Here is a 10804-nt window from a genome sequence, read left to right on the forward strand (position 1 = left end):
CTGCTCATTTGCTTCACTCCTTCTATTCCAATTTACACAGCAATGCCACTCAACCTCATGTAGGCAAGGCCTATGCACTGTTTTGTCCAGATGTAATTGTCTGTTCATGGGAGGTGACTTGCTTCCTAGGAATACTGTTATTTGACTGGTCTTACAGGGCTTAAATTTCACTGCGGGATTGCGGGTATTGCGCATAATTTGTTCAAGTCCCGCAACTCTAGCCATCATAATGCGAGAAATTCCCGCATACACTTTTACAGCCTGACTGATGGCGTTAATATAGCCTAATCATTAAGGACTGATCAACTACGAGTTGAATTGAACATCCAGCCTCATGCAGGCGCACACACACACACACGGAGAGAGAGAGAGAACCACTTTTAGCTTTACGCGCGAAATAGGCTCGCTACCATGGCAAACTTTTACATCTGGAAAGAGCTCCTTGGTAACTATCCTGCTAGCTCAGGTCCGTCAACACTTGATCCCAGAAAGATTGTCTTCGACATGTTAGTTTTTGAAAATTTATTGTATCTAATGACATAGAAAACATAATGATTTGCATACACATACCGCACTATGCACAACTTTTTATTCACTAGCGACTATAGCCTAAAACCATCAGTCAGGTTGAAGGGGGCTAATTACTCCATAGGAATTACTCTCCGCGTATTTTCTTAAAGTGACAGGCACTCAATTACACCTACTCATCAGCAATGTGCACTCAATTGGACCTACACACCACATTAATGATATGCCTAAGTGTTATAGGTTAAAAGCGTCAATATGAGGCATTCAAATTACTAAATATGTTTAGCTACTAGTAATTACTAGTAAAATGCTATACTTTAAAAAAATGCATTATTAAATAAATACACTCTATATGAATTCAAAATATATGATAGAAACACATCACATAAGCTATCATTTTCAGTGTGTGTTTGTGTGTGTGAGAGTCAAGCAGAATCTAGGATGTCCACTGTTGTGAATGATCCCACTACAGTATATATTACTGATGGCGCCAGGGTGATGGGGGCCCCCCCAAAATCAAACACTTTTTTAAAAAAAGTATCGAAAGTATTGAAATCGCAATTCTTGACTTGGTATCAGAATCGACCCCCCCCCCCCCAAATTGTGTAAATCCCCCCTACATGAATAACCTAAGGGGGGAATTCCCCCCCATTTTGAAAAATGAATTTTAAGCCCTGGTCTTAACATTATAGTTTCAGCCTAGAATGCCTTATAACAATAATATGAAATTGTAGTGAATCAACAAATCACATTGTGGAACAATAGGCTACTCAGTGCACACATCTGATAAAACAAGATGCTCCTAATTGAGGACACTGTCTCACACACGTACCCATGCCACAAATAGCAAATAATCCTCCTCACTTGTCGCACTTTCGAGGAATACACCAGCAATAGCAACAGCAACACACGCACACGCACACACACACACACACACCTACGCACGGCTCCCCAGGATTAACTCGCCTTAATCCCGCCTCGTCCCCTCAATCTGTGGTGCTCCTTTTTTTAAACCCAGCGCGTGCTTAAAACGAGGTCTTGCTGGCAGCAGGCCCTAATCCAATCTGCCGTTTGTTTACGCTTTTTTTTCAGGGTCAGCCTTTGGAAGACGTGGGCTTCCGTTTGTTTACTTTCAAATCCCCCCGTTCTAGTCCCATCAATCTTGCACAATATTCCACGCTTTACATTTACCACGTTGCGGGGAAGCAATTTAATCTTTTTTTTAATTCTATTAAACCTGGAGGTGATGAGTGTAAATTCACTGGTGTGTTGGCTGGGATTTAGCCATGCGCTCTGACAGGGAGGAAGCCATTTGAGATGAACAGAAGGGAGAAGACGAGGCAGGGGAGTGCTGTTTAGGATGTGACACGGGGAGTATTTGCTCAAGGGATGCCTTCAGGTTATTTAATAGGACATTAACATGGCTAGAGTGTTTTTTTTTGCGTGTATGCAAACACACACGTGCGTGTGTGTGTGTGTGTGTGTGTGTGTGTGTGTGTGTGTGTGTGTGTGTGTGTGTGTGTGTGTGTGTGACGCGCACACACATGTGCATGTGTCTGATAAAGAGAGTTTGTTTCCTATCAGCTTCACCCCCTCCATCCAGAAAAAGGGCAGCATTCGCAAACAACACAATACCTCAGATTTAAGTCTGGAGCTGACCACCACAAAAAAAAAACTTTTTACAAGACATTAATCCCCCTGCACCCCCTCCTCTTTCTCTCTCTCTCCTGCTCTCCTCTTTCTCTCTCTCTTTCTGTTTCCCTTTTCTCCCCCTATCTTTCTCCCCCGTCCACCACCTCCTCCCTCCAGCTCCTCTCTTGTCATTTCATGTGCCGCTCCATCCAAATTAAATATTTAAAATTCTGGCAGAGCTCAGGCCGGGCGTTTGCCAGCACAGCTAAAATGAAAGGCCTTTGTGGCAGCAGTGACCAGATTTTAAATGCAGCCGCGATCAATACACGGGAGGAAGCTGCTGCAAACGCAATCTCAGAGGGTCTGTGAGAGCACTCTGTGTGTGTGTGTGTGTGTGTGTGTGTGTGTGTGTGTGTGTGTGTGTGTGTGTGTGTGCGTGTATGCGTTTGTGTGTGCGTCAAGAGAGAGAGAGAGAGAGAGAGAGAGAGAGAGAGGAGAGCAATATAGGTGGGGAGGGCTGGGGGGATGCTTTTCCAGTCGTTCTCCTGCAGCCAGCTGTCTCTCCTCTCATTTCTCTCCTTCTCTCTTTCTCTCGCTCTCTCTGGCTGGCCCATCCCTTCTGAGCCTCAGTCCTATTCCCCAATTCCCCGGCGATATTCCCAGAGTCACCAATGGCGCGGTGCATCACGAGCACTCAACAGGAACGCCGCTGGACCTGCCTCCCTCGGCCCAGCACTGTGTGTGGGGGGTTTTCGCCAGGCAATACGTGTGTGTGCCAACGTGATAAGTAACCAGTAACACAAACATACACACCCACACACACACAAACAGACAGACAGACAGACACACACACACATTACAGGCCAAGCTGTTGGCATTTCAAACCTCACGGCTCCAGCGGCACAGCACGACTGTCTGTGTGTATCTGAATGTGTGGCTGAGTGTGTGTCTGAATGTGTGTGTGTGTGTGTGTGTGTGTGTGTGTGTGTGTGTGTGTGTGTGTGTGTGTGTGTGTGTGTGTGTGTGTGTGTGTGAGTGTGTGTGTGTGAGGGCACACTGGTGCAGTCTCCACCAACACTCAGACAATATCACAATCTCCTGGGGGGCAGAGGCGACACACATGCATGCACACACTCACACACGCACTCACACACACTCAGACACGCGGCACAAACAGAGAGAGAGATAGAGAGTAGGAGAGGACGGAAAAACAGCCCTCATTCTTCCAGAATATTCTTCCCACCCTGACAGGGAGAGGCCATCTGGAGGCGTCAGTTGAGAGGAAACAGCAAGCAGCCGAGTGGCCAGTTAGATGAACCTTGGGTAGCGACTTTTTTTTTCCCCCTTGACTGTGTGTGTGTGTGTGTGTGTGTGTGTGTGTGTGTGTGTGTGTGTGTGTGTGTGTGTACGTGAGAGAGAGAGAGAGAGAGAGAGAGAGAAAAAAGTGACCTCAACATCAGCATCTGATTAGCGAAGGCAGCCAAGGAGAGGACACAATGCTGAAAAACAACCTGGACACCATACGGCCATAATTAGACTCACACTCACACACACACACACCCTCTGTCTCTCTCACTTACACACAAACTTTTCCTCTCTCTTTTTTCACACTCTCTTACCCTCAGATATAGCCATACACAAACACCAGCCTATCCATAGCCATGTTAAAACAACACAAAAAGCAAAAAGGAGCAGAGTACCAACCTAAACAGGAAAACTAGTGACTGATGCAAAACAGAAATGGAGACAGATCATCTGCTAATAGTACACACTGTGTGTGTGTGTGTGTGTGTGTGTGTGTGTGTGTGTGTGTGCGTGAGTGCGTGCGTGCGTGCGTGCGTGCGTGTGTGTGTGTGTGTGCGCGCGCACATATGTGTGTGTGTGTGTGTGCGTATGTGCGTGCGTGCGTGCGTGTGTGTGTGTGTGCGCGCGCATGCACAAACGTACACCTTTTGACATTGGGTGGAAGCATCAGGGTGGAAGCCTAGCAAACGGTACAGCTATAACCTTGAGTTTCGTCAGGGAAAGTTCTCACATTGAATGATAAACATGCGCTGGTGTGTGTGTGTGTGTGTGTCGTGTGTGTGTGTGTGTGTGTGTGTGTGTGTAAAGCGCTTGTAGATGTGTGTGTGTGTGTGTGTGTGTGTGTGTGTGTGTGTGTGCGTATGCGTGTGTGTGTGTGTGTCTCGCGCGCGCGCATGCACAAACGTACACCTTTTGACATTGGGTGGAAGCATCAGGGTGGAAGCCTAGCAAACGGTACAGCTATAACCTTGAGTTTCGTCAGGGAAAGTTCTCACATTGAATGATAAACATGCGCCCCAGGGAAAGGATGAGTGCTGAAGAAGAAAGACAAAGAGCAAGAGAAAGAGAGGCAGACAGGAAGAGAGGGAGAAGAATGCAAAAGCAGCTAATAGCCCTGCCAAATACAACCCTGCTCCCTGGTGACCTGCCTTCCACTGTTTACCTGTAAACATCTCTACTGAACTGACCTGGTCACACTATGCATGCTCTGTGTGTGTGTGTGTGTGTGTGTGTGTGTGTGTGTGTGTGTGTGTGTGTGTGTGTGTGTGTGTGTGTGTGAGAGAGAGAGAGAGCATGGATTTAACAGTGTGTGAATGATGAGTGTCAAACGTTAAGAGATGGTCCACAAAAATCATGGTTGCTCCGGTTGTGCGCACGTATATGTGTTCGTGTGTATGACCATATTCTTTAGGGAAAAGGGCAGGTGGTAATGAAGCAAGGTAACCAAGGGTGAAGCTATGCCAGATCATCTTAGCACTACATTAGCAAAGCTGTGACAACTGCTGCTGCTACACACACACACACACACACACACACACACACACACACAGACACACTCATCAGTAAACACCCACCCACGCTCAGCAGCCATGCTAATGAACAGGCAGAGAGCGAGCGGATACAACACAAATCGCCAAACATCACAATCACAAACAGCAAATTAAATTCAACGCAAGAGGTTGGAGAACAAGACCAGCACAATACAACCAAATACACACGTACACACACACACATAGTACTCTACTGCTGATGGGATAACAGCAGTCATACACACTTAACAACACTCTGACACAAACACAAACACACACATTCACCCATGTCTTTTTTTCTGTCCAAAGATTGATTATCTCTGTCTTACACATAGTCTCTCTAACTCTCTCTCTCTTGACTTTTCTTTCTCTCAACAAACACAAACACGCACACACACACCAGAAATCCATTTGTTTAGTGCCATGTCAGCCAGAGACAGACACAGGCATTCCCCTCTACCACCACCACACCACCACCACCCACCCCCAGCAGCACAAAGCAGAAGTGGCCCTTAGTTAGATTCTCTATCCCTGTTGCAAGAGACACAGAGACAAAACTCTGGACTTTCATCTCAACCTCACACAGAAAGACAGGCTGGTATTGTCTGACTCTCAGTGTGTGTGTGTGTGTGTGTGTGTGTGTGTGTGTGTGCGTATGTGTGTGTGCATGTGAATGTGTGTCTAATGTGTATTCTGCGACCTTCCAGCAACGCCGCCAGTTATTGGCAGATTCATTTGGCAGTTATGAGACTCATAAATGACTGTACTTCCTCCTGCCGACAGAGCCGTGTTCGAAAGGACAGGTGTTAAGATCAGGTGGAGGCTAACCTTAACGCCCCGCTTTATATGGGGGCTGTTAAACAAAGTATAACACATGACACATGCCAAGCGTGTTTTATTCTCCTAAGTCTAAGACACACACACACACACATACATAACGATTATTAATTAGAGCCACCTACACAAGCCGATCAACGTGACTTGTCTTCATATTGTCAGAAATGAATGCCTCCCTCCGAAATACACCAAACAATATTTCATGTCATGAATACAAAATATTCCAACTATCCAAACACTGGCATTAAGTCAGCCCCCTCTCTTTTTTAAGGACATTCATAGGATACCCCCCACAGCCGACAGCATTCTGGGAAATGCCTAAATGTAGCCTTTTAGGCTCGAGTGGGAGTCCACAAGCGGCCCCAAAAATGGGTCCTGCAAGTCCCATCCTGATTAAGATGGTGTCAGGCCTCACAAAAAACAAACTCAGCAACGCAGCCCTGTCCGTCTCACCTGCCATCACTGATCCCAGGCACTGGCCAATGCAAAACCTTGTTAAAGGGAGAGGCCCCAGTGCTAAAGCAAAGTCCCAACACCTGCTGATGTAATCCAGCAAAGCAAAAGGCTTTGTAGAATGACAGTATTTTAATTCTTGGATATTTTACAGATTTTTATCAACTGTTATCAACCGTCACTTTTTTAATCTTTTTTAACTAAATCAGAAAAAGTGCCAGGCCCCATTTTAACTAGGCTAAACCAGGTGTGTATTGGGGCAAAGAACACGAAGACAACCTAAATCAATGACACACTCTTTGGCAACACAGAGGTGACATTGAGATAAAATTATCTTGTTAAAAACAACAACCACCTCAACAGAATTGAGAAAACAAACCAAAGAAGACACTATTCCAAGGTTCGTGGATTTGGGAATCCCTGGACACTTCTTCAAAACTAATTTGTCCCTAATCAGCTTATAATCACCCCTTCTTCTCCCAACTCCCTCCTACACTCAACCCCCACCAAGGACCAACTCAAAGCTCTTCAGCATGACTACAACTCTGCAAAGATGAGACAAACAGGATTCAGCTGGATGATGGCTATAAGTCTGTGGCTCGGTTTTTAGATTTGTCTGTTCAAGAGCACTCATCAGGTCTGTGTCAGGCCTAATGTTCCTTTCTTTCCTCCTCCTCTTTTCTCGCGCTCTGTCTATCCACTTTTCTTTCTCTCCCTTGTTCTTTCCTTGAACCTCGCCATGAGGAAAAACAACATCCTGCTCCGACAGGACACGGGAGCGACGCCTCCAACCCTCATCTGGCACGGAAAAAGACATCCATCCGTTTTTCCCCCCCTCTTTCTCTTCTTTTCTTTCTTTTTTCCCCTCTCTCTCTCTCCCCCTCCCCTCTATGCTTTGGGTGTGCTTGAGAGAGCACAGTAGGCATTCGCCTTCAAACCCCCACATCACAAACAAGCCCTGACAGATTGGTTCTCTCTCTCTCTCTCGTTTGCACTCAGGGAAACACAACGCGAACGTGTATTAGTGGGTCCAGGACTGTGTGTTCAGCTGTGGCTGGCTCGCACGCACACACACACACACACACACACACACACACACACACACGCATGCACGCACATATGCACACGCACATATACACACATACACACGCACACTCACACAAGCTCAACAATAGACATTTGTAATGGCACAGGAGAGTGGGTGAGACTGTTCCGTTTCAATTCACTGATATCGCTAATGGCTTCTTAGCAGTTCCATGAAATCAAGCAGCTGTCAAGTCGATGCAATGAGAGCGCAGGGAGGAAGAAGGAGAGAGTGGGAGACAGAGAGATAGGCAGAGAAAGACAGAGAAGGCAAAACAGAAGGAGCAATGACATTCCCACAAGAGAGAGGGGGGTATAGAGATATGGCATTCCCACAAGATAGAGAGAGAGAGAAAGAGAGATGTCATCAGGATGTTTGGCTAAACATCTGTTCACATACACTCATGGCTTTTTCTGCAGGCATCCACATCCTCACAAAGGGGCCTGAAGGGGCAGAAACATTTGTGTCCATCCCCAGTTCTCTCAGGCAATGGGGCCCCTAGCACATGTTCCATTTGGGAGGCACCTATGTGTCATGTAGGCTAAGACTAGGGGAGCAACATTGGTCAGTTAAGCAACACTTCATTTAAGAGCTATATGGCAGACACTTTTGTTTCCCGTGGGCGACAGATCCCACATATGTGTACACAAACGCGACCATTACATCCCGAAATGCACACACTAGCAAACACAAAAAAGGGTAGACTATACTTTTGTAATGATGTGATGTGATGACTACCTGTGTGTCAGCATGAATTAAAAACATCACCATTGGTCACTCTTTATTACCAACGTCCCACTGCTACGAATAACTCCATGGCAGACTGTCTCATTTTTTGGCAGAGGTTGTGGTAGCCTGACCACTGGACAAGCTAGAGCTAACCCACTGGTAACAAAAGGGTCAGTTCTTAGATTGACGACATCACTGACACTTAAGTCTGACTATTAAGAATAGTCGTGGGCAACCTTTTTTTTTTCTTTAACTTTACTCAATTTAAAGCAACTCATACTTACTCCTTACTTTTAGCAACCCCCTTGTTTTATTGATATTGTTTAACAGATGCATTTGTATCAACAAACTGTCAAAAACAAAAGCATATCCCTCTTATTGTCGTTGACCAAAAATTCACTCAACAAGTGCACCAAGGACGTTTCTGAAAAAACGTTTTACGGATTGCAGTCGTTTGTTTATACTTTTTAAGTAATTCATAACTAGACAAAAACAGTATGCAGCTTTACAACTTTTCATTTCTAACTAACAATGCAACCATCTGCCAGCAGACAAAAACAAGAAAAAAAGGCCAGACTAACATTAACAGTTAGTGCTTGCTCTTGTCTGTCCACCTGTCCACCCAGAGCATAGGCTGTTAAAATTATACACACGTCACATTTAAATCTTAAATTACAGCTTTCCGTGAGGCCAAGCCCGCAATAACACCCCCTCGCCGTTCGTGTATTTATTTAAAGTATCCCTTATCTGGCGATGTTGTTTTAACATCAATGCCCATGCTTTCCGTGAATAACGCAACATTTTGCTTAAACTTCACATGACGTCATCGCTCCTGCTCGAGACAATTCTTAACTTTCTGTCTGTAAAAACATGGATTCGTATGCTTTCGATTGTAGCGAAAAGACCGGCGAGTTCAAATTAACCAAGATGGCGAGAGGCTTGTTGTTTAGAGGGCAGAAAAATGGAGGATATTGTAATATACACAAAGGGATAAATTTCAACAACTCGGCCAGGCAGCAGCCGCTTCTCTTTAAGGAAGCAACAAAGATAAGAGCAAAGAAAACCTCAAGTCAAAACAGCGGACTGCCCTCACCGATGAGCGGATTTTATACAAAAATGCCTTAGAAACACGGTTAACGTTGTCTACAAAACGATCTCGTAAAATATACAACATAACATTTAATAGTTTTTTTATCTTGTTTTCTCAGTGAAGAGCTGTTAGCTTTTGCCATCATCTGTGAGACGGACATTAAATAGACCAAAGGTAGCTTCTGCTGCTCTACCTTCAAACTGACTCCAGCATTTCGTATACTTAATTTAAAACCATACACAGCCATCCACACATCTAGCGTAACTGTACGTAAGTACTCTCTCTCTCAAAAATGTTTGGATGCCAAAAATTATTTTTGACAGTTTTTATTTGAAAATAGATCAATTAAACCGCACGAGAGAGAGGACACAAAGACGGGTTTCCTACAGCCCAAGTCACAACCTCGGCTCTAGCCACAGCAGCAACACTTCGACCAATCTTGAAGTTTTACATTTAAATAGTCAAGGTGCGAAATCCACTGACTTGTCACTTTAAGATTCGTTTCTAGATTTTGCCAAGTTTAGACTAAACCTGCAGCTCATGCTTTTAAGATTGGTCCGTACCTCGCGAAAGAAACTAACGAGCTAGCTAGCTCACTCGCTAAAGAAATCAAGCCAGCCAGCAACACAACATTGATTCTTCGGTGTAGTAACTGGTCGCCCTTAGCTAGCAACCTCCACCTCGAAATAAATATAACTTACCGTAGTTTTCACACTTGAAGTTATTCCCTTTGATTTCGCTATGTGTAATACTTCGTTTTACGTTGCGCTTTCTTTTCCTTTTCGATTTGGTTTCGTAAGAGACCGGTCGCAGGAGGAGATGATAAAGAGGGGAATTGGGCAGTAATTGAGTCTCGGTGTGAGTGACTGTGTGTGTTAGTTACGAACAGCAGATTGAAGGAGTCTCTTCCCAAGGTTTATTCTGCTTCACTTCAAGGAACCAAAGTGACGTCAGCCTGCGAGTGCTTTACAATGAAAACTTTTATTCATTCTCGTTGGACGGAAAGGCTGGCACGCTTCAAATTATTCATATGTTTTGTAATTGTTCAAACAAATGGAATTGTAGTGCCAGGGATGAGCCAGTGCAATGTCCTTCAAATAGGCACCTTTTCATCCTCTGTCTTAGCCATTTAAACTCTTTTGTAGCCAATGATATGCACATAACCTTATCGTTAATGGTAACGATTAGCTTTTTATGGCCGATTGTGCGAGTGTAAATGTTTCAGGTGTCTTAAAAATCCAAATAGCGAAATTAACTAAACATTTGAATCGAAGTATTCATTCGCGTACATGCGAATAAAGTAGCCTAGGTTATGTGTGAAATATCGGAATACAGGCTTTAGTAACGGCTGCTATTACAGGTCCTTCTTGAACTTTAAATAATTGAGTTATTATTATACTATAATTACTGTTTCTGAAAATTAAGTCATGTTGTATTTCCAAACGGTGTATAGCCATCTGTCAGGGCAATGCGATCAAATCTGGTATAGCCTTTACATTTGTCATCAACAAAAATGTCTAGAACAATATTCAAATTGTGAGATAACAGATTAACCCTGACTGCTTGCTTGTGACCTCTTAATCTGAAGGGTTAGACTACACTATTAATGTTACGTGC

The 10804-nt window shown here is 44.5% G+C and overlaps 1 protein-coding gene across 1 annotated transcript in view; it reads right to left on the reverse strand.

Annotated features, from left to right (window-relative positions):
- Positions 1–10165, reverse strand: part of LOC125288179 (bromodomain adjacent to zinc finger domain protein 2B-like) — a 97677-nt gene extending 87512 nt beyond the window's left edge. Inside the window, 1 exon segment of the mRNA XM_048234320.1 lies at positions 9889–10165. The gene's annotated coding sequence lies outside the window, so the exon portion shown is untranslated.
- Positions 10166–10804: the final 639 nt, after the last annotated feature.

This window comes from Alosa alosa, chromosome 23, assembly GCF_017589495.1.
Source record: "Alosa alosa isolate M-15738 ecotype Scorff River chromosome 23, AALO_Geno_1.1, whole genome shotgun sequence".
Taxonomy (NCBI): domain Eukaryota; kingdom Metazoa; phylum Chordata; class Actinopteri; order Clupeiformes; family Clupeidae; genus Alosa; species Alosa alosa.